Here is a 21,704-nt window from a genome sequence, read left to right as displayed (position 1 = left end):
GGTCAGAGAGGAGGAGCTTAGGAGGAGCCTAGTCAGATTGGGTGGGGTCAGAGAGGAGGGGCTTAGTCAGATTGGGTGGGGTCAGAGAGGAGGGGGTATAGGAGGAGCCTAGTCAGATTGGGTGAGGTCAGAGAGGGGGGGCTTAGGAGGAGCCTAGTCAGATTGGTGGAGGTCAGAGAGGAGGGGTATAGGAGGAGCCTAGTCAGATTGGGTGGGGTCAGAGAGGAGGGGCTTAGGAGGAGATTAGTCAGATTGGGTGGGGTCAAATAGGAGGAGCCTGGTCAGAATGGGTGAGGTCAGAGAGGAGGGGTATAGGAGGAGCCTAGTCAGATTGGGTGGGGTCAAATAGGAGGAGCCTGGGCAGAATGGGTGGAATCAGAGAGGAGGGGTATAGGAGGAGCCTGGGCAGAGGGGGTATAAGAGGAGCCTAGTCAGATTGGGTGAGGTCAGAGAGGAGGAGCTTAGGAGGAGCCTAGTCAGATTGGGTGGGGTCAAATAGGAGGAGCCTGGTCAGAATGGGTGAGGTCAGAGAGGAGGGGTATAGGAGGAGCCTGGGCAGAATGAGTGGGGTCAGACAGCAGAGGAGGGGCTTAGGAGGAGCCTAGGGGCTTAGGAGGAGCCTAGTTAGATTGGGTGGGGTCAGAGAGGAGGGGTATAGGAGGAGCCTGGGCAGGTTGGGTGGGGTCAGACAGCAGAGGAGGGGCTTAGGAGGAGCCTAGTTAGATTGGGTGGGGTCAGAGAGGAGGGGGTATAGGAGGAGCCTAGTCAGATTGGGTGAGGTCAGAGAGGAGGGGTATAGGAGGAGCCTGGGCAGAGGGGGTATAGGAGGAGCCTAGTCAGATTGGGAGGGGTCAAATAGGAGGAGCCTGGGCAGAATGGGTGGGGTCAGACAGCAGAGGAGGTGCTTAGGGGGAGCCTAGTCAGATTGGGTGGGGTCAGAGAGGAGGGGTATAGGAGGAGCCTGGGCAGGTTGGGTGGGGTCAGACAGCAGAGGAGGGGCTTAGGAGGAGCCTAGTTAGATTGGGTGGGGTCAGAGAGGAGGGGGTATAGGAGGAGCCTGGGCAGGTTGGGTGGGGTCAGACAGCAGAGGAGGGGCTTAGGAGGAGCCTAGGCAGAATGGGTGAGGTCAGAGAGGAGGGGTATAGGAGGAGCCTGGGCAGAGGGGGTATAGGAGGAGCCTAGTCAGATTGGGAGGGGTCAAATAGGAGGAGCCTGGGCAGAATGGGTGGGGTCAGAGAGGTGGGGGTATAGGAGAAGCCTGACCAGAGGGGGTGAGGTCAGAGAGGAGGGGTATAGGAGGAGCCTAGTCAGATTGGGTGGGGTCAGACAGCAGAGGAGGGGTTTAGGAGGAGTCTAGGGGCTTAGGAGGAGCCTAGTCAGATTGGGTGGGGTCAGACGAGAGGGGTATAGGAGGAGCCTGGGCAGAATGGGTGGGGTCAGACAGCAGAGGAGGGGCTTAGGAGGAGTCTAGGGGCTTAGGAGGAGCCTAGTCAGATTGGGTGGGGTCAGAGAGGAGGAGCCTGGGCAGAATGGGTGGGGTCAGACAGCAGAGGAGGGGTTTAGGAGGAGCCTAGTCAGATTGGGTGGGGTCAAAGAGGAGGAGCCTGGACAGAATGGCTGGGGTCAGACAGCAGAGGAGGGGCTTAGGAGGAGTCTAGGGGCTTAGGAGGAGCCTAGTCAGATTGGGTGGGGTCAGAGAGGAGGGGTATAGGAGGAGCCTGGGCAGGTTGGGTGGGGTCAGACAGCAGAGGAGGGGCTTAGGAGGAGCCTAGTCAGATTGGGTGGGGTCAGAGAGGAGGGGTATAGGAGGAGCCTGGGCAGGTTGGGTGGGGTCAGACAGCAGAGGAGGGGCTTAGGAGGAGCCTAGTCAGATTGGGAGGGGTCAAATAGGAGGAGCCTGGGCAGAATGGCTGGGGGCAGAGGAGGGGCTTAGGAGGAGTCTAGGGGCTTAGGAGGAGCCTAGTCAGATTGGGTGGGGTCAAATAGGAGGGGTATAGGAGGAGCCTGGGCAGAATGGGTGAGGTCAGAGAGGAGGGGTATAGGAGGAGCCTGGGCAGAGGGGGTATAGGCGGAGCCTAGTCAGATTGGGTGGGGTCAGAGAGGAGGGGTATAGGAGGAGCCTGGGCAGGTTGGATGGGGTCAGTCAGCAGAGGAGGGGCTTAGGAGGAGCCTAGTCAGATTGGGTGGGGTCAAATAGGAGGAGCCTGGGCAGAATGGGTGAGGTCAGAGAGGAGGGGTATAGGAGGAGCCTGGGCAGAGGGGGTATAGGAGGAGCCTAGTCAGATTGGGTGGGGTCAGAGAGGAGGGGTATAGGAGGAGCCTGGGCAGGTTGTGTGGGGTCAGACAGCAGAGGAGGGGCTTAGGAGGAGCCTAGTCAGATTGGGTGGGGTCAAATAGGAGGAGCCTGGGCAGAATGGGTGAGGTCAGAGAGGAGGGGTATAGGAGGAGCCTGGGCAGAGGGGGTATAGGAGGAGCCTAGTCAGATTGGGTGGGGTCAGAGAGGAGGGGCTTAGGAGGAGCCTAGTCAGATTGGGTGGGGTCAGACGAGAGGGGTATAGGAGGAGCCTGGGCAGAATGGGTGGGGTCAGACAGCAGAGGAGGGGCTTAGGAGGAGTCTAGGGGCTTAGGAGGAGCCTAGTCAGATTGGGTGGGGTCAGAGAGAAGGGGTATAGGAGGAGCCTGGGCAGGTTGGGTGGGGTCAGACAGCAGAGGAGGGGCTTAGGAGGAGCCTAGTCAGATTGGGTGGGGTCAGAGAGGAGGGGTATAGGAGGAGCCTGGGCAGGTTGGGTGGGGTCAGACAGCAGAGGAGGGGCTTAGGAGGAGCCTAGTCAGATTGGGAGGGGTCAAATAGGAGGAGCCTGGGCAGAATGGCTGGGGGCAGAGGAGGGGCTTAGGAGGAGTCTAGGGGCTTAGGAGGAGCCTAGTCAGATTGGGTGGGGTCAAATAGGAGGGGTATAGGAGGAGCCTGGGCAGAATGGGTGGGGTCAGACAGCATAGGAGGGTGGGGTCAGAGGAGAGGGGTATAGGAGGAGCCTGGGCAGAATGGGTGGGTTCAGACAGCAGAGGAGGGGTTTAGGAGGAGCCTAGTCAGATTGGGTGGGGTCAGAGAGGAGGAGCCTGGGCAGAATGGGTGGGGTCAGACAGCAGAGGAGGGGTTTAGGAGGAGCCTAGTCAGATTGGGAGGGGTCAAATAGGAGGAGCCTGGGCAGAATGGCTGGGGTCAGACAGCAGAGGAGGGGCTTAGGAGGAGCCTAGTCAGATTGGGTGTGGTCAGAGAGGAGGGGTATAGGAGGAGCCTGGGCAGAATGGGTGGGGTCAGAGAGGAGGGGTATATAGGAGGAGTCTGGGCAGAGGGGGTATAGGAGGAGCCTAGTCAGATTGGGTGGGGTCAGAGAGGAGGGGCTTAGGAGGAGCCTAGTCAGATTGGGTTCTAGGAGGAGCCTGGTCAGAATGGGTGAGGTCAGACAGCAGAGGAGGGGCTTAGGAGGAGCCTAGTCAGATTGGGTGGGGTCAGAGAGGAGGGGTATAGGAGGAGTCTGGGCAGAATGGGTGGGGTCAGACAGCAGAGGAGGGGCTTAGGAGGAGCCTAGTCAGATTGGGTGGGGTCAGAGAGGAGGGGTATAGGAGGAGTCTGGGCAGGTTGGGTGGGGTCAGACAGCAGAGGAGGGGCTTAGGAGGAGCCTAGTCAGATTGGGTGGGGTCAAATAGGAGGAGTCTGGGCAGAATGGGTGAGGTCAGAGAGGAGGGGTATAGGAGGAGCCTGGGCAGAGGGGGTATAGGAGGAGCCTAGTCAGATTGGGAGGGGTCAAATAGGAGGAGCCTGGGCAGAATGGGTGAGGTCAGAGAGGAGGGGTATAGGAGGAGCCTGGGCAGGTTGGGTGGGGTCAGACAGCAGAGGAGGGGCTTAGGAGGAGCCTAGTCAGATTGGGAGGGGTCAAATAGGAGGAGCCTGGGCAGAATGGCTGGGGGCAGAGGAGGGGCTTAGGAGGAGTCTAGGGGCTTAGGAGGAGCCTAGTCAGATTGGGTGGGGTCAAATAGGAGGGGTATAGGAGGAGCCTGGGCAGAATGGGTGGGGTCAGACAGCATAGGAGGGTGGGGTCAGAGGAGAGGGGTATAGGAGGAGCCTGGGCAGAATGGGTGGGTTCAGACAGCAGAGGAGGGGTTTAGGAGGAGCCTAGTCAGATTGGGTGGGGTCAGAGAGGAGGAGCCTGGGCAGAATGGGTGGGGTCAGACAGCAGAGGAGGGGTTTAGGAGGAGCCTAGTCAGATTGGGAGGGGTCAAATAGGAGGAGCCTGGGCAGAATGGCTGGGGTCAGACAGCAGAGGAGGGGCTTAGGAGGAGCCTAGTCAGATTGGGTGTGGTCAGAGAGGAGGGGTATAGGAGGAGCCTGGGCAGAATGGGTGGGGTCAGAGAGGAGGGGTATATAGGAGGAGTCTGGGCAGAGGGGGTATAGGAGGAGCCTAGTCAGATTGGGTGGGGTCAGAGAGGAGGGGCTTAGGAGGAGCCTAGTCAGATTGGGTTCTAGGAGGAGCCTGGTCAGAATGGGTGAGGTCAGACAGCAGAGGAGGGGCTTAGGAGGAGCCTAGTCAGATTGGGTGGGGTCAGAGAGGAGGGGTATAGGAGGAGTCTGGGCAGAATGGGTGGGGTCAGACAGCAGAGGAGGGGCTTAGGAGGAGCCTAGTCAGATTGGGTGGGGTCAGAGAGGAGGGGTATAGGAGGAGTCTGGGCAGGTTGGGTGGGGTCAGACAGCAGAGGAGGGGCTTAGGAGGAGCCTAGTCAGATTGGGTGGGGTCAAATAGGAGGAGTCTGGGCAGAATGGGTGAGGTCAGAGAGGAGGGGTATAGGAGGAGCCTGGGCAGAGGGGGTATAGGAGGAGCCTAGTCAGATTGGGAGGGGTCAAATAGGAGGAGCCTGGGCAGAATGGGTGAGGTCAGAGAGGAGGGGCTTAGGGGGAGCCTAGTCAGATTGGGTGGGGTCAGACAGCAGAGGAGGGGCTCAGGAGGAGCCTGGTCAAATAGGAGGGGTATAGGAGGAGCCTGGGCAGAATGGGTGGGGTCAGACAGCAGAGGAGGGGCTTAGGGGGAGCCTAGTCAGATTGGGTGGGGTCAGAGAGGAGGGGTATAGGAGGAGCCTGGGCAGAATGGGTGGGGTCAGACAGCAGAGGAGGGGCTTAGGAGGAGCCTAGGGGCTTATGAGGAGCCTAGTCAGATTGGGTGGGGTCAGAGAGGAGGTGTATAGGAGGAGCCTGGGCAGGTTGGGTGGGGTCAGACAGCAGAGGAGGGGCTTAGGAGGAGCCTAGTCAGATTGGTTGAGGTCAGAGAGGAGGGGCTTAGGAGGAGCCTGGGCAGAATGGGTGGGGTCAGAGAGGAGGGGCTTAGGAGGAGCCTAGTCAGATTGGGAGGGGAGACAGCAGAGGAGGGGCTTAGGGGGAGCCTAGTCAGATTGGGTGGGGTCAGACGAGAGGGGTATAGGAGGAGCCTGGGCAGAATGGGTGGGGTCAGACAGCAGAGGAGGGGCTTAGGAGGAGTCTAGCGGCTTAGGAGGAGCCTAGTCAGATTGGGTGGGGTCAGACACCAGAGGAGGGGCTTAGGAGGAGCCTAGGGGCTTATGAGGAGCCTAGTCAGATTGGGTGGGGTCAGAGAGGAGGGGTATAGGAGGAGCCTGGGCAGGTTGGGTGGGGTCAGACAGCAGAGGAGGGGCTTAGGAGGAGCCTAGTCAGATTGGGTGGGGTCAAATAGGAGGAGCCTGGTCAGAATGGGTGAGGTCAGAGAGGAGGGGTATAGGAGGAGCCTGGGCAGAGGGGGTATAGGAGGAGCCTAGTCAGATTGGGTGGGGTCAGAGAGGAGGGGTATAGGAGGAGCCTGGGCAGAGGGGGTATAAGAGGAGCCTAGTCAGATTGGGTGAGGTCAGAGAGGAGGGGTATAGGAGGAGCCTAGTCAGATTGGGTGGGGTCAGAGAGGAGGGGCTTAGGAGGAGCCTAGTCAGATTGGGTTCTAGGAGGAGCCTGGTCAGAATGGGTGAGGTCAGAGAGGAGGGGTATAGGAGGAGCCTGGGCAGAGGGGGTATAGGAGGAGCCTAGTCAGATTGGGTGGGGTCAGAGAGGAGGGGCTTAGGAGGAGCCTAGTCAGATTGGGTGGGGTCAAATAGGAGGAGCCTGGTCAGAATGGGTGAGGTCAGAGAGGAGGGGTATAGGAGGAGCCTGGGCAGAGGGGGTATAGGAGGAGCCTATTCAGATTGGGTGGGGTCAGAGAGGAGGGGTATAGGAGGAGCCTGGGCAGAGGGGGTATAAGAGGAGCCTAGTCAGATTGGGTGAGGTCAGAGAGGAGGGGTATAGGAGGAGCCTGGGCAGAATGAGTGGGGTCAGACAGCAGAGGAGGGGCTTAAGAGGAGCCTAGGGGCTTAGGAGGAGCCTAGTCAGATTGGGTGGGGTCAGAGAGAAGGGGTATAGGAGGAGCCTGGGCAGGTTGGGTGGGGTCAGACAGCAGAGGAGGGGCTTAGGAGGAGCCTAGTCAAATTGGGTGGGGTCAGAGAGGAGGGGGTATAGGAGGAGCCTAGTCAGATTGGGTGAGGTCAGAGAGGAGGGGCTTAGGAGGAGCCTAGTCAGATTGGGTGGGGTCAGAGAGGAGGGGTATAGGAGGAGCCTGGGCAGGTTGGGTGGGGTCAGACAGCAGAGGAGGGGCTTAGGAGGAGCCTAGTCAGATTGGGTGGGGTCAAATAGGAGGAGCCTGGGCAGAATGGGTGAGGTCAGAGAGGAGGGGTATAGGAGGAGCCTGGGCAGAGGGGGTATAGGAGGAGCCTGGGCAGAATGGGTGGGTCAGACAGCAGAGGAGGGGTTTAGGAGGAGCCTAGTCAGATTGGGTGGGGTCAGACAGCAGAGGAGGGGCTTAGGAGGAGCCTAGTCAGATTGGGTGGGGTCGGAGAGGGTATAGGAGGAGCCTAGTCAGATTGGGTGAGGTCAGAGAGGAGGGGTATAGGAGGAGCCTGGGCAGAGGGGGTATAGGAGGAGCCTAGTCAGATTGGGTGGGGTCAAATAGGAGGGGTATAGGAGGAGCCTGGGCAGAGGGGGTATAGGAGGAGCCTAGTCAGATTGGGTGGGGTGAGAGGGGTATAGGAGGAGCCTGGGCAGAATGGGTGGGGTCAAATAGGAGGAGCTTGGGCAGAATGGGTGGGGTCAGACAGCAGAGGAGGGGCTTAGGAGGAGTCTAGGGGCTTAGGAGGAGCCTAGTCAGATTGGGTGAGGTCAGAGAGGAGGGGTATAGGAGGAGCCTAGTCAGATTGGGTGGGGTCAAATAGGAGGAGCCTGGGCAGAATGGGTGGGGTCAGACAGCAGAGGAGGGGCTTAGGGGGAGCCTAGTCAGATTGGGTGGGGTCAGAGAGGAGGGGTACAGGTGGAGCCTGGGCAGAATGGGTGGGGTCAGACAGCAGAGGAGGGGCTTAGGAGGAATCTAGGGGCTTAAGAGGATCCTAGTCAGATTGGGTGGGAGATTGGGAGGGGTCAAATAGGAGGAGCCTGGGCAGAATGGGTGGGGTCAGACAGCAGAGGAGGGGCTTAGGAGGAGTCTAGGGGCTTAGGAGGGGCCTAGTCAGATTGGGTGGGGTCAGAGAGGAGGGGTATAGGAGGAGCCTGGGCAGGTTGGGTGGAGTCAGACAGCAGAGGAGGGGCTTAGGAGAAGCCTAGTCAGATAGGGTGAGGTCAGAGAGGAGGGGTATAGGAGGAGCCTGGGCAGAGGGGGTATAGGAGGAGCCTAGTCAGATTGGGTGGGGTCAAATAGGAGGGGTATAGGAGGAGCCTGGGCAGAATGGGTGGGGTCAGACAGCAGAGGAGGGTGGGGTCAGAGGAGAGGGGTATAGGAGGAGCATGGGCAGAATGGGTGGGTTCAGACAGCAGAGGAGGGGTTTAGGAGGAGCCTAGTCAGATTGGGTGGGGTCAGACAGCAGAGGAGGGGCTTAGGAGGAGCCTAGTCAGATTGGGTGGGGTCAGAGAGGAGGAGCCTGGGCAGAATGGGTGGGGTCAGACAGCAGAGGAGGGGCTTAGGAGGAGTCTAGGGGCTTAGGAGGAGCCTAGTCAGATTGGGTGGGGTCAAATAGGAGGAGCCTAGTCAGATTGGGTGGGGTCAAGGAGAAGGGGCTTAGGAGGAGCCTAGTCAGATTGGGTGGGGTCAAATAGGAGGAGCCTGGTCAGAATGGGTGAGGTCAGAGAGGAGGGGTATAGGAGGAGCCTAGTCACATTGGGTGGGGTCAAATAGGAGGAGCCTGGGCAGAATGGGTGGAATCAGAGAGGAGGGGTATAGGAGGAGCCTGGGCAGAGGGGGTATAAGAGGAGCCTAGTCAGATTGGGTGAGGTCAGAGAGGAGGAGCTTAGGAGGAGCCTAGTCAGATTGGGTGGGGTCAGAGAGGAGGGGCTTAGGAGGAGCCTAGTCAGATTGGGTGGGGTCAAATAGGAGGAGCCTGGTCAGAATGGGTGAGGTCAGAGAGGGGTATAGTAGGAGCCTGGGCAGAATGAGTGGGGTCAGACAGCAGAGGAGGTGCTTAGGGGGAGCCTAGTCAGATTGGGTGGGGTCAGAGAGGAGGGGTATAGGAGGAGCCTGGGCAGAATGGGTGGGGTCAGACAGCAGAGGAGGTGCTTAGGGGGAGCCTAGTCAGATTGGGTGGGGTCAGAGAGGAGGGGTATAGGAGGAGCCTGGGCAGAATGGGTGGGGTCAGACAGCAGAGGAGGGGCTTAGGAGGAGTCAAGGGGCTTAGGAGGAGCCTAGTCAGATTGGGTGGGGTCAGAGAGGAGGGGTATAGGAGGAGCCTGGGCAGGTTGGGTGGAGTCAGACAGCAGAGGAGGGGCTTAGGAGAAGCCTAGTCAGATTGGGTGAGGTCAGAGAGGAGGGGTATAGGAGGAGCCTGGGCAGAGGGGGTATAGGAGGAGCCTAGTCAGATTGGGTGGGGTCAGACAGCAGAGGAGGGTGGGGTCAGATTGGGTGGGGTCAGAGGAGAGGGGTATAGGAGGAGCCTGGGCAGAATGGGTGGGGTCAGAGAGGTGGGGGTATAGGAGGAGCCTGAGCAGAGGGGGTGAGGTCAGAGAGGAGGGGTATAGGAGGAGCCTAGTCAGATTGGGTGGGGTCAGACAGCAGAGGAGGGGTTTAGGAGGAGCCTAGTCAGATTGGGTGGGGTCAAATAGGAGGAGCCTAGACAGAATGGCTGGGGTCAGACAGCAGAGGAGGGGCTTAGGAGGAGTCTAGGGGCTTAGGAGGAGCCTAGTCAGATTGGGTGGGGTCAGAGAGGAGGGGTATAGGAGGAGCCTGGGCAGGTTGGGTGGGGTCAGACAGCAGAGGAGGGGTATAGGAGGAGCCTGGGCAGAATGGGTGGGGTCAGACAGCAGAGGAGGGGCTTAGGAGGAGTCTAGGGGCTTAGGAGGAGCCTAGTCAGATTGGGTGGGGTCAGAGAGGAGGAGCCTGGGCAGAATGGGTGGGGACAGCAGAGGAGGGGTTTAGGAGGAGCCTAGTCAGATTGGGTGGGGTCAAATAGGAGGAGCCTGGACAGAATGGCTGGGGTCAGACAGCAGAGGAGGGGTTTAGGAGGAGCCTAGTCAGATTGGGTGGGGTCAAATAGGAGGAGCCTAGACAGAATGGCTGGGGTCAGACAGCAGAGGAGGGGCTTAGGAGGAGTCTAGGGGTATAGGAGGAGCCTGGGCAGGTTGGGTGGGGTCAGACAGCAGAGGAGGGGCTTAGGAGGAGCCTAGTCAGATTGGGTGTGGTCAAATAGGAGGAGCCTGGGCAGAATGGGTGAGGTCAGAGAGGAGGGGTATAGGAGGAGCCTAGTCAGATTTGGAGGGGTCAAATAGGAGGAGCCTGGGCAGAATGGGTGGGGTCAGACAGCAGAGGAGGGGCTTAGGAGGAGTCTAGGGGCTTAGGAGGAGCCTAGTCAGATTGGGTGGGGTCAGACGAGAGGGGTATAGGAGGAGCCTGGGCAGAATGGGTGGGGTCAGACAGCAGAGGAGGGGCTTAGGAGGAGTCTAGGGGCTTAGGAGGAGTCTAGGGGCTTAGGAGGAGTCTAGGGGCTTAGGAGGAGCCTAGTCAGATTGGGTGGGGTCAGAGAGGAGGGGTATAGGAGGAGCCTGGGCAGGTTGGGTGGAGTCAGACAGCAGAGGAGGGGCTTAGGAGAAGCCTAGTCAGATTGGGTGAGGTCAGAGAGGAGGGGTATAGGAGGAGCCTGGGCAGAATGGGTGAGGTCAGATTGGGTGGGGTCAGAGAGGTGGGGGTATAGGAGGAGCCTGAGCAGAGGGGGTGAGGTCAGAGAGGAGGGGTATAGGAGGAGCCTAGTCAGATTGGGTGGGGTCAGACTGCAGAGGAGGGGTTTAGGAGGAGCCTAGTCAGATTGAGTGGGGTCAGACAGCAGAGAAGGGGCTTAGGAGGAGCCTAGTCAGATTGGGTGGGGTCAGAGGAGAGGAGCCTGGGCAGAATGGGTGGGGTCAGAGAGGTGGGGGTATAGGAGGAGCCTGAGCAGAGGGGGTGAGGTCAGAGAGGAGGGGTATAGGAGGAGCCTAGTCAGATTGGGTGAGGTCAGAGAGGAGGAGCTTAGGAGGAGCCTAGTCAGATTGGGTGGGGTCAGAGAGGAGGGGCTTAGGAGGAGCCTAGTCAGATTGGGTGGGGTCAAATAGGAGGAGCCTGGTCAGAATGGGTGAGGTCAGAGAGGAGGGGTATAGTAGGAGCCTGGGCAGAATGAGTGGGGTCAGACAGCAGAGGAGGGGGTATAGGAGGAGCCTAGTCAGATTGTGAGGGGTCAAATAGGAGGAGCCTGGGCAGAATGGGTGGGGTCAGACAGCAGAGGAGGTGCTTAGGGGGAGCCTAGTCAGATTGGGTGGGGTCAGAGAGGAGGGGTATAGGAGGAGCCTGGGCAGAATGGGTGGGGTCAGACAGCAGAGGAGGGGCTTAGGAGGAGTCAAGGGGCTTAGGAGGAGCCTAGTCAGATTGTGAGGGGTCAGAGAGGAGGGGTATAGGAGGAGCCTGGGCAGGTTGGGTGGAGTCAGACAGCAGAGGAGGGGCTTAGGAGAAGCCTAGTCAGATTGGGTGAGGTCAGAGAGGAGGGGTATAGGAGGAGCCTGGGCAGAGGGGGTATAGGAGGAGCCTAGTCAGATTGGGTGGGGTCAGACAGCAGAGGAGGGTGGGGTCAGATGAGAGGGGTATAGGAGGAGCCTGGGCAGAATGGGTGGGGTCAGAGAGGTGGGGGTATAGGAGGAGCCTGAGCAGAGGGGGTGAGGTCAGAGAGGAGGGGTATAGGAGGAGCCTAGTCAGATTGGGTGGGGTCAGACAGCAGAGGAGGGGTTTAGGAGGAGCCTAGTCAGATTGGGTGGGGTCAAATAGGAGGAGCCTAGACAGAATGGCTGGGGTCAGACAGCAGAGGAGGGGCTTAGGAGGAGTCTAGGGGCTTAGGAGGAGCCTAGTCAGATTGGGTGGGGTCAGAGAGGAGGGGTATAGGAGGAGCCTGGGCAGGTTGGGTGGGGTCAGACAGCAGAGGAGGGGTATAGGAGGAGCCTGGGCAGAATGGGTGGGGTCAGACAGCAGAGGAGGGGCTTAGGAGGAGTCTAGGGGCTTAGGAGGAGCCTAGTCAGATTGGGTGGGGTCAGAGAGGAGGAGCCTGGGCAGAATGGGTGGGGACAGCAGAGGAGGGGTTTAGGAGGAGCCTAGTCAGATTGGGTGGGGTCAAATAGGAGGAGCCTGGACAGAATGGCTGGGGTCAGACAGCAGAGGAGGGGTTTAGGAGGAGCCTAGTCAGATTGGGTGGGGTCAAATAGGAGGAGCCTAGACAGAATGGCTGGGGTCAGACAGCAGAGGAGGGGCTTAGGAGGAGTCTAGGGGTATAGGAGGAGCCTGGGCAGGTTGGGTGGGGTCAGACAGCAGAGGAGGGGCTTAGGAGGAGCCTAGTCAGATTGGGTGGGGTCAAATAGGAGGAGCCTGGGCAGAATGGGTGAGGTCAGAGAGGAGGGGTATAGGAGGAGCCTAGTCAGATTGGGAGGGGTCAAATAGGAGGAGCCTGGGCAGAATGGGTGGGGTCAGACAGCAGAGGAGGGGCTTAGGAGGAGTCTAGGGGCTTAGGAGGAGCCTAGTCAGATTGGGTGGGGTCAGACAGCAGAGGAGGGGTTTAGGAGGAGTCTAGGGGCTTAGGAGGAGCCTAGTCAGATTGGGTGGGGTCAGACGAGAGGGGTATAGGAGGAGCCTGGGCAGAATGGGTGGGGTCAGACAGCAGAGGAGGGGCTTAGGAGGAGTCTAGGGGCTTAGGAGGAGTCTAGGGGCTTAGGAGGAGCCTAGTCAGATTGGGTGGGGTCAGAGAGGAGGGGTATAGGAGGAGCCTGGGCAGGTTGGGTGGAGTCAGACAGCAGAGGAGGGGCTTAGGAGAAGCCTAGTCAGATTGGGTGAGGTCAGAGAGGAGGGGTATAGGAGGAGCCTGGGCAGAATGGGTGGGGTCAGATTGGGTGGGGTCAGAGAGGTGGGGGTATAGGAGGAGCCTGAGCAGAGGGGGTGAGGTCAGAGAGGAGGGGTATAGGAGGAGCCTAGTCAGATTGGGTGGGGTCAGACTGCAGAGGAGGGGTTTAGGAGGAGCCTAGTCAGATTGAGTGGGGTCAGACAGCAGAGGAGGGGCTTAGGAGGAGCCTAGTCAGATTGGGTGGGGTCAGAGGAGAGGAGCCTGGGCAGAATGGGTGGGGTCAGAGAGGTGGGGGTATAGGAGGAGCCTGAGCAGAGGGGGTGAGGTCAGAGAGGAGGGGTATAGGAGGAGCCTAGTCAGATTGGTTGGGGTCAGACAGCAGAGGAGGGGTTTAGGAGGAGTCTAGGGGCTTAGGAGGAGCCTAGTCAGATTGGGTGGGGTCAGACGAGAGGGGTATAGGAGGAGCCTGGGCAGAATGGGTGGGGTCAGACAGCAGAGGAGGGGCTTAGGAGGAGCCTGGGCAGAGGGGGTATAAGAGGAGCCTAGTCAGATTGGGTGGGGTCAGAGAGGAGGGGCTTAGGAGGAGCCTAGTCAGATTGGGTGGGGTCAGAGAGGAGGGGCTTAGGAGGAGCCTAGTCAGATTGGGTGGGGTCAAATAGGAGGAGCCTGGTCAGAATGGGTGGGGTCAGAGAGGTGGGGGTATAGGAGGAGCCTAGTCAGATTGGGTGGGGTCAGAGAGGAGGGGCTTAGGAGGAGCCTAGTCAGATTGGGTGGGGTCAAATAGGAGGAGCCTGGACAGAATGGCTGGGGTCAGACAGCAGAGGAGGGGCTTAGGAGGAGTCTAGGGGCTTAGGAGGAGCCTAGTCAGATTGGGTGGGGTCAGAGAGGAGGAGCCTGGGCAGAATGGGTGGGGTCAGACAGCAGAGGTGGGTGGGGTCAGAGGAGAGGGGTATAGGAGGAGCCTGGGCAGAATGGGTGGGGTCAGAGAGGTGGGGGTATAGGAGGAGCCTGAGCAGAGGGGGTGAGGTCAGAGAGGTGGGGGTATAGGAGGAGCCTGAGCAGAGGGGGTGAGGTCAGAGAGGAGGGGTATAGGAGGAGCCTAGTCAGATTGGGTGGGGTCAGACAGCAGAGGAGGGGTTTAGGAGGAGCCTAGTCAGATTGAGTGGCCTAGTCAGATTGAGTGGGGTCAGACAGCAGAGGAGGGGCTTAGGAGGAGCCTAGTCAGATTGGGTGGGGTCAGAGAGGAGGAGCCTGGGCAGAATGGGTGGGGTCAGACAGCAGAGGAGGGGTTTAGGAGGAGCCTAGTCAGATTGGGTGGGGTCAGAGAGGAGGGGTATAGGAGGAGCCTGGGCAGGTTGGGTGGGGTCAGACAGCAGAGGAGGGGCTTAGGAGGAGCCTAGTCAGATTGGGTGGGGTCAAATAGGAGGAGCCTGGGCAGAATGGGTGAGGTCAGAGAGGAGGGGTATAGGAGGAGCCTGGGCAGAGGGGGTATAGGAGGAGCCTAGTCAGATTGGGAGGGGTCAAATAGGAGGAGCCTGGGCAGAATGGGTGGGGTCAGACAGCAGAGGAGGGGCTTAGGGGGAGCCTAGTCAGATTGGGTGGGGTCAGAGAGGAGGGGTATAGGAGGAGCCTGGGCAGAATGGGTGGGGTCAGACAGCAGAGGAGGGGCTTAGGAGGAGTCTAGGGGCTTAGGAGGAGCCTAGTCAGATTGGGTGGGGTCAAATAGGAGGAGCCTGGGCAGAATGGGTGGGGTCAGACAGCAGAGGAGGGGTTTAGGAGGAGCCAAGTCAGATTGGGTGGGGTCAAATAGGAGGAGCCTGGGCAGAATGGGTGGGGTCAGACACCAGAGGAGGGGCTTAGGAGGAGCCTAGGAGCTTATGAGGAGCCTAGTCAGATTGGTGGAGGTCAGAGAGGAGGGGTATAGGAGGAGCCTAGTCAGATTGGGTGGGGTCAGAGAGGAGGGGCTTAGGAGGAGATTAGTCAGATTGGGTGGGGTCAAATAGGAGGAGCCTGGTCAGAATGGGTGAGGTCAGAGAGGAGGGGTATAGGAGGAGCCTAGTCAGATTGGGTGGGGTCAAATAGGAGGAGCCTGGGCAGAATGGGTGGAATCAGAGAGGAGGGGTATAGGAGGAGCCTGGGCAGAGGGGGTATGAGAGGAGCCTAGTCAGATTGGGTGAGGTCAGAGAGGAGGAGCTTAGGAGGAGCCTAGTCAGATTGGGTGGGGTCAGAGAGGAGGGGCTTAGTCAGATTGGGTGGGGTCAGAGAGGAGGGGGTATAGGAGGAGCCTAGTCAGATTGGGTGAGGTCAGAGAGGGGGGGCTTAGGAGGAGCCTAGTCAGATTGGTGGAGGTCAGAGAGGAGGGGTATAGGAGGAGCCTAGTCAGATTGGGTGGGGTCAGAGAGGAGGGGCTTAGGAGGAGATTAGTCAGATTGGGTGGGGTCAAATAGGAGGAGCCTGGTCAGAATGGGTGAGGTCAGAGAGGAGGGGTATAGGAGGAGCCTAGTCAGATTGGGTGGGGTCAAATAGGAGGAGCCTGGGCAGAATGGGTGGAATCAGAGAGGAGGGGTATAGGAGGAGCCTGGGCAGAGGGGGTATAAGAGGAGCCTAGTCAGATTGGGTGAGGTCAGAGAGGAGGAGCTTAGGAGGAGCCTAGTCAGATTGGGTGGGGTCAAATAGGAGGAGCCTGGTCAGAATGGGTGAGGTCAGAGAGGAGGGGTATAGGAGGAGCCTGGGCAGAATGAGTGGGGTCAGACAGCAGAGGAGGGGCTTAGGAGGAGCCTAGGGGCTTAGGAGGAGCCTAGTTAGATTGGGTGGGGTCAGAGAGGAGGGGTATAGGAGGAGCCTGGGCAGGTTGGGTGGGGTCAGACAGCAGAGGAGGGGCTTAGGAGGAGCCTAGTTAGATTGGGTGGGGTCAGAGAGGAGGGGGTATAGGAGGAGCCTAGTCAGATTGGGTGAGGTCAGAGAGGAGGGGTATAGGAGGAGCCTGGGCAGAGGGGGTATAGGAGGAGCCTAGTCAGATTCGGAGGGGTCAAATAGGAGGAGCCTGGGCAGAATGGGTGGGGTCAGACAGCAGAGGAGGTGCTTAGGGGGAGCCTAGTCAGATTGGGTGGGGTCAGAGAGGAGGGGTATAGGAGGAGCCTGGGCAGGTTGGGTGGGGTCAGACAGCAGAGGAGGGGCTTAGGAGGAGCCTAGTTAGATTGGGTGGGGTCAGAGAGGAGGGGGTATAGGAGGAGCCTGGGCAGGTTGGGTGGGGTCAGACAGCAGAGGAGGGGCTTAGGAGGAGCCTAGGCAGAATGGGTGAGGTCAGAGAGGAGGGGTATAGGAGGAGCCTGGGCATAGGGGGTATAGGAGGAGCCTAGTCAGATTGGGAGGGGTCAAATAGGAGGAGCCTGGGCAGAATGGGTGGGGTCAGAGAGGTGGGGGTATAGGAGAAGCCTGACCAGAGGGGGTGAGGTCAGAGAGGAGGGGTATAGGAGGAGCCTAGTCAGATTGGGTGGGGTCAGACAGCAGAGGAGGGGTTTAGGAGGAGTCTAGGGGCTTAGGAGGAGCCTAGTCAGATTGGGTGGGGTCAGACGAGAGGGGTATAGGAGGAGCCTGGGCAGAATGGGTGGGGTCAGACAGCAGAGGAGGGGCTTAGGAGGAGTCTAGGGGCTTAGGAGGAGCCTAGTCAGATTGGGTGGGGTCAGAGAGGAGGAGCCTGGGCAGAATGGGTGGGGTCAGACAGCAGAGGAGGGGTTTAGGAGGAGCCTAGTCAGATTGGGTGGGGTCAAAGAGGAGGAGCCTGGACAGAATGGCTGGGGTCAGACAGCAGAGGAGGGGCTTAGGAGGAGTCTAGGGGCTTAGGAGGAGCCTAGTCAGATTGGGTGGGGTCAGAGAGGAGGGGTATAGGAGGAGCCTGGGCAGGTTGGGTGGGGTCAGACAGCAGAGGAGGGGCTTAGGAGGAGCCTAGTCAGATTGGGTGGGGTCAAATAGGAGGAGCCTGGGCAGAATGGGTGAGGTCAGAGAGGAGGGGTATAGGAGGAGCCTGGGCAGAGGGGGTATAGGCGGAGCCTAGTCAGATTGGGTGGGGTCAGAGAGGAGGGGTATAGGAGGAGCCTGGGCAGGTTGGATGGGGTCAGTCAGCAGAGGAGGGGCTTAGGAGGAGCCTAGTCAGATTGGGTGGGGTCAAATAGGAGGAGCCTGGGCAGAATGGGTGAGGTCAGAGAGGAGGGGTATAGGAGGAGCCTGGGCAGAGGGGGTATAGGAGGAGCCTAGTCAGATTGGGTGGGGTCAGAGAGGAGGGGTATAGGAGGAGCCTGGGCAGGTTGTGTGGGGTCAGACAGCAGAGGAGGGGCTTAGGAGGAGCCTAGTCAGATTGGGTGGGGTCAAATAGGAGGAGCCTGGGCAGAATGGGTGAGGTCAGAGAGGAGGGGTATAGGAGGAGCCTGGGCAGAGGGGGTATAGGAGGAGCCTAGTCAGATTGGGTGGGGTCAGAGAGGAGGGGCTTAGGAGGAGCCTAGTCAGATTGGGTGGGGTCAGACGAGAGGGGTATAGGAGGAGCCTGGGCAGAATGGGTGGGGTCAGACAGCAGAGGAGGGGCTTAGGAGGAGTCTAGGGGCTTAGGAGGAGCCTAGTCAGATTGGGTGGGGTCAGAGAGAAGGGGTATAGGAGGAGCCTGGGCAGGTTGGGTGGGGTCAGACAGCAGAGGAGGGGCTTAGGAGGAGCCTAGTCAGATTGGGTGGGGTCAGAGAGGAGGGGTATAGGAGGAGCCTGGGCAGGTTGGGTGGGGTCAGACAGCAGAGGAGGGGCTTAGGAGGAGCCTAGTCAGATTGGGAGGGGTCAAATAGGAGGAGCCTGGGCAGAATGGCTGGGGGCAGAGGAGGGGCTTAGGAGGAGTCTAGGGGCTTAGGAGGAGCCTAGTCAGATTGGGTGGGGTCAAATAGGAGGGGTATAGGAGGAGCCTGGGCAGAATGGGTGGGGTCAGACAGCATAGGAGGGTGGGGTCAGAGGAGAGGGGTATAGGAGGAGCCTGGGCAGAATGGGTGGGTTCAGACAGCAGAGGAGGGGTTTAGGAGGAGCCTAGTCAGATTGGGTGGGGTCAGAGAGGAGGAGCCTGGGCAGAATGGGTGGGGTCAGACAGCAGAGGAGGGGTTTAGGAGGAGCCTAGTCAGATTGGGAGGGGTCAAATAGGAGGAGCCTGGGCAGAATGGCTGGGGTCAGACAGCAGAGGAGGGGCTTAGGAGGAGCCTAGTCAGATTGGGTGTGGTCAGAGAGGAGGGGTATAGGAGGAGCCTGGGCAGAATGGGTGGGGTCAGAGAGGAGGGGTATATAGGAGGAGTCTGGGCAGAGGGGGTATAGGAGGAGCCTAGTCAGATTGGGTGGGGTCAGAGAGGAGGGGCTTAGGAGGAGCCTAGTCAGATTGGGTTCTAGGAGGAGCCTGGTCAGAATGGGTGAGGTCAGACAGCAGAGGAGGGGCTTAGGAGGAGCCTAGTCAGATTGGGTGGGGTCAGAGAGGAGGGGTATAGGAGGAGTCTGGGCAGAATGGGTGGGGTCAGACAGCAGAGGAGGGGCTTAGGAGGAGCCTAGTCAGATTGGGTGGGGTCAGAGAGGAGGGGTATAGGAGGAGTCTGGGCAGGTTGGGTGGGGTCAGACAGCAGAGGAGGGGCTTAGGAGGAGCCTAGTCAGATTGGGTGGGGTCAAATAGGAGGAGTCTGGGCAGAATGGGTGAGGTCAGAGAGGAGGGGTATAGGAGGAGCCTGGGCAGAGGGGGTATAGGAGGAGCCTAGTCAGATTGGGAGGGGTCAAATAGGAGGAGCCTGGGCAGAATGGGTGAGGTCAGAGAGGAGGGGTATAGGAGGAGCCTGGGCAGGTTGGGTGGGGTCAGACAGCAGAGGAGGGGCTTAGGAGGAGCCTAGTCAGATTGGGAGGGGTCAAATAGGAGGAGCCTGGGCAGAATGGCTGGGGGCAGAGGAGGGGCTTAGGAGGAGTCTAGGGGCTTAGGAGGAGCCTAGTCAGATTGGGTGGGGTCAAATAGGAGGGGTATAGGAGGAGCCTGGGCAGAATGGGTGGGGTCAGACAGCATAGGAGGGTGGGGTCAGAGGAGAGGGGTATAGGAGGAGCCTGGGCAGAATGGGTGGGTTCAGACAGCAGAGGAGGGGTTTAGGAGGAGCCTAGTCAGATTGGGTGGGGTCAGAGAGGAGGAGCCTGGGCAGAATGGGTGGGGTCAGACAGCAGAGGAGGGGTTTAGGAGGAGCCTAGTCAGATTGGGAGGGGTCAAATAGGAGGAGCCTGGGCAGAATGGCTGGGGTCAGACAGCAGAGGAGGGGCTTAGGAGGAGCCTAGTCAGATTGGGTGTGGTCAGAGAGGAGGGGTATAGGAGGAGCCTGGGCAGAATGGGTGGGGTCAGAGAGGAGGGGTATATAGGAGGAGTCTGGGCAGAGGGGGTATAGGAGGAGCCTAGTCAGATTGGGTGGGGTCAGAGAGGAGGGGCTTAGGAGGAGCCTAGTCAGATTGGGTTCTAGGAGGAGCCTGGTCAGAATGGGTGAGGTCAGACAGCAGAGGAGGGGCTTAGGAGGAGCCTAGTCAGATTGGGTGGGGTCAGAGAGGAGGGGTATAGGAGGAGTCTGGGCAGAATGGGTGGGGTCAGACAGCAGAGGAGGGGCTTAGGAGGAGCCTAGTCAGATTGGGTGGGGTCAGAGAGGAGGGGTATAGGAGGAGTCTGGGCAGGTTGGGTGGGGTCAGACAGCAGAGGAGGCGCTTAGGAGGAGCCTAGTCAGATTGGGTGGGGTCAAATAGGAGGAGTCTGGGCAGAATGGGTGAGGTCAGAGAGGAGGGGTATAGGAGGAGCCTGGGCAGAGGGGGTATAGGAGGAGCCTAGTCAGATTGGGAGGGGTCAAATAGGAGGAGCCTGGGCAGAATGGGTGAGGTCAGAGAGGAGGGGCTTAGGGGGAGCCTAGTCAGATTGGGTGGGGTCAGACAGCAGAGGAGGGGCTCAGGAGGAGCCTGGTCAAATAGGAGGGGTATAGGAGGAGCCTGGGCAGAATGGGTGGGGTCAGACAGCAGAGGAGGGGCTTAGGGGGAGCCTAGTCAGATTGGGTGGGGTCAGAGAGGAGGGGTATAGGAGGAGCCTGGGCAGAATGGGTGGGGTCAGACAGCAGAGGAGGGGCTTAGGAGGAGCCTAGGGGCTTATGAGGAGCCTAGTCAGATTGGGTGGGGTCAGAGAGGAGGTGTATAGGAGGAGCCTGGGCAGGTTGGGTGGGGTCAGACAGCAGAGGAGGGGCTTAGGAGGAGCCTAGTCAGATTGGTTGAGGTCAGAGAGGAGGGGCTTAGGAGGAGCCTGGGCAGAATGGGTGGGGTCAGAGAGGAGGGGCTTAGGAGGAGCCTAGTCAGATTGGGAGGGGAGACAGCAGAGGAGGGGCTTAGGGGGAGCCTAGTCAGATTGGGTGGGGTCAGACGAGAGGGGTATAGGAGGAGCCTGGGCAGAATGGGTGGGGTCAGACAGCAGAGGAGGGGCTTAGGAGGAGTCTAGCGGCTTAGGAGGAGCCTAGTCAGATTGGGTGGGGTCAGACACCAGAGGAGGGGCTTAGGAGGAGCCTAGGGGCTTATGAGGAGCCTAGTCAGATTGGGTGGGGTCAGAGAGGAGGGGTATAGGAGGAGCCTGGGCAGGTTGGGTGGGGTCAGACAGCAGAGGAGGGGCTTAGGAGGAGCCTAGTCAGATTGGGTGGGGTCAAATAGGAGGAGCCTGGTCAGAATGGGTGAGGTCAGAGAGGAGGGGTATAGGAGGAGCCTGGGCAGAGGGGGTATAGGAGGAGCCTAGTCAGATTGGGTGGGGTCAGAGAGGAGGGGTATAGGAGGAGCCTGGGCAGAGGGGGTATAAGAGGAGCCTAGTCAGATTGGGTGAGGTCAGAGAGGAGGGGTATAGGAGGAGCCTAGTCAGATTGGGTGGGGTCAGAGAGGAGGGGCTTAGGAGGAGCCTAGTCAGATTGGGTTCTAGGAGGAGCCTGGTCAGAATGGGTGAGGTCAGAGAGGAGGGGTATAGGAGGAGCCTGGGCAGAGGGGGTATAGGAGGAGCCTAGTCAGATTGGGTGGGGTCAGAGAGGAGGGGCTTAGGAGGAGCCTAGTCAGATTGGGTGGGGTCAAATAGGAGGAGCCTGGTCAGAATGGGTGAGGTCAGAGAGGAGGGGTATAGGAGGAGCCTGGGCAGAGGGGGTATAGGAGGAGCCTATTCAGATTGGGTGGGGTCAGAGAGGAGGGGTATAGGAGGAGCCTGGGCAGAGGGGGTATAAGAGGAGCCTAGTCAGATTGGGTGAGGTCAGAGAGGAGGGGTATAGGAGGAGCCTGGGCAGAATGAGTGGGGTCAGACAGCAGAGGAGGGGCTTAAGAGGAGCCTAGGGGCTTAGGAGGAGCCTAGTCAGATTGGTTGGGGTCAGAGAGAAGGGGTATAGGAGGAGCCTGGGCAGGTTGGGTGGGGTCAGACAGCAGAGGAGGGGCTTAGGAGGAGCCTAGTCAGATTGGGTGGGGTCAGAGAGGAGGGGGTATAGGAGGAGCCTAGTCAGATTGGGTGAGGTCAGAGAGGAGGGGCTTAGGAGGAGCCTAGTCAGATTGGGTGGGGTCAGAGAGGAGGGGTATAGGAGGAGCCTGGGCAGGTTGGGTGGGGTCAGACAGCAGAGGAGGGGCTTAGGAGGAGCCTAGTCAGATTGGGTGGGGTCAAATAGGAGGAGCCTGGGCAGAATGGGTGAGGTCAGAGAGGAGGGGTATAGGAGGAGCCTGGGCAGAGGGGGTATAGGAGGAGCCTGGGCAGAATGGGTGGGTCAGACAGCAGAGGAGGGGTTTAGGAGGAGCCTAGTCAGATTGGGTGGGGTCAGACAGCAGAGGAGGGGCTTAGGAGGAGCCTAGTCAGATTGGGTGGGGTCGGAGAGGGTATAGGAGGAGCCTAGTCAGATTGGGTGAGGTCAGAGAGGAGGGGTATAGGAGGAGCCTGGGCAGAGGGGGTATAGGAGGAGCCTAGTCAGATTGGGTGGGGTCAAATAGGAGGGGTATAGGAGGAGCCTGGGCAGAGGGGGTATAGGAGGAGCCTAGTCAGATTGGGTGGGGTGAGAGGGGTATAGGAGGAGCCTGGGCAGAATGGGTGGGGTCAAATAGGAGGAGCTTGGGCAGAATGGGTGGGGTCAGACAGCAGAGGAGGGGCTTAGGAGGAGTCTAGGGGCTTAGGAGGAGCCTAGTCAGATTGGGTGAGGTCAGAGAGGAGGGGTATAGGAGGAGCCTAGTCAGATTGGGTGGGGTCAAATAGGAGGAGCCTGGGCAGAATGGGTGGGGTC

The sequence above is a fragment of the Lissotriton vulgaris genome, unplaced genomic scaffold (assembly GCF_964263255.1).
Source record: "Lissotriton vulgaris unplaced genomic scaffold, aLisVul1.2 SCAFFOLD_2184, whole genome shotgun sequence".
Classification (NCBI taxonomy): Eukaryota; Metazoa; Chordata; class Amphibia; order Caudata; family Salamandridae; genus Lissotriton; species Lissotriton vulgaris.
This window is presented reverse-complemented; position numbering follows the sequence as displayed.